The sequence below is a fragment of the Arachis duranensis genome, chromosome 8, assembly GCF_000817695.3.
Source record: "Arachis duranensis cultivar V14167 chromosome 8, aradu.V14167.gnm2.J7QH, whole genome shotgun sequence".
Lineage (NCBI taxonomy): Eukaryota > Viridiplantae > Streptophyta > Magnoliopsida > Fabales > Fabaceae > Arachis > Arachis duranensis.
In genome coordinates this window covers 24,089,859-24,091,455 of record NC_029779.3, presented here as the reverse complement: position 1 = coordinate 24,091,455, position 1,597 = coordinate 24,089,859, and positions in this window count along the sequence as shown.

Below are 1,597 nucleotides of genomic sequence, written 5' to 3'. Positions count from 1 at the left end.
AAATAAAATTATAAATTTTTTTTTACTAAAAATAAAGAGAATGAAAACCACGACTTCTTACTTGAGTATAGAAAGACTATGTCATTTAAGTTATAACTCATTGACAAATAAAATTATAGGTTAGTTAAAACAAATAAATAAATCACATTTTGAACATAAAATATTTATTAAATAATAATAATACATGAATAATATAAAAATATATAACAAATTGAACATATTATAAATATAATAATAAAATAATAATATTATAACATATTGTGTGGTTTGGATTTGATTGGATCGATTATAAAAAATAGATACGAAATTCGATCCGATCCAGTGGTTTGTAACAAAAAATAATCCAATTAAATCTAAATTAATACAATTTTAATCGATTTTTTATTTGAATTAAATTAAATGAACAATTTAATTTAAATCGATTTAAATTTAAACATCCTAATACATACATATATAATCCCTTTTTCACTCATAATTACGTAAAGTAGGGCTGTCAAATGGGCTAGTCCAACCCATTTAGGCCCAGCCCGTTAAACTCGTGGGTTAAATAGGCTGGCCCGTTTAAACCCGTTTTATTCGCGGGCTAGAATTTACTAGTCTGGACCGTTTATACTGAGCCTGATGGGTTAAACGGGCTAGCTCGTTTATAATTTTATTTTATTTTTTGAAAAATATTTTGACAAAAAAATATCACTTTTAAGGCAAAACCTATTAAAAAAATAATATTTTTTAGTTTATGATCGGATTTTCGGGTCAGATCAAAAAAATATTGACTAAAAGTGTTACTTTTTTTAAAAAAATGTAAAAAAAATAAACGGACAATCCGTTTAGTCCGCAAACTAAACCTTTAATCGGTCATTTTTTTTCGAGTTAATCGAATTCAACCCGTTTAATCTGAAATTTACTCGAACTTAATTTTAAAGATAAAATCTGTCCATTTAAATGAGTAAACAAACTGACCCAATAAATTTAACTCATTTTAACGCGTAACCTGACATAAGTCCTAACCAATTATGATGGTGATTTTCTTTAACACATAGTAGTAAAATAAAAGCTAGGAACTGCAAGGAATTCTGTTAAAGAAATTCCATAGGATAGGAACCTTTGGACCACTTAGTGGTCCAAGTAGAAAACAAGTTTTTAGAGTTTTTTTATCAATTGTTACGTAGTCCTTGAACTAATTTTAATTATAAATCAACCCCATATATTTTATTTAATTATAAAAATAGTTTTTTATTTTATAAATTATTATTTTATCAATTATCTATTATATTTATTAACAATCAAATACAAAAACAACAACCAATTATATCCTCCATTGATCCTAATAAAGCTTTTGGCCATTCCAATCGATTAAAATATTAAATTTGATCTCGTGACATTCGTCCATGGCTTCTAAATCGTATTTCCTTGAAATTCAATCGATTGAATTACAGTGTATCACAAAACAATCGATTAAAAGTTGTAAGGTAGAATGGTTTTCGCTTAAACCAATCGATTGTTTATACTTTCCAATCGAATGAATGCTAAAAAACAATCGATTGGTTTTGTTACTCAATCGATTGAATTCACGAAAACAACATGGATTTGCCAAATA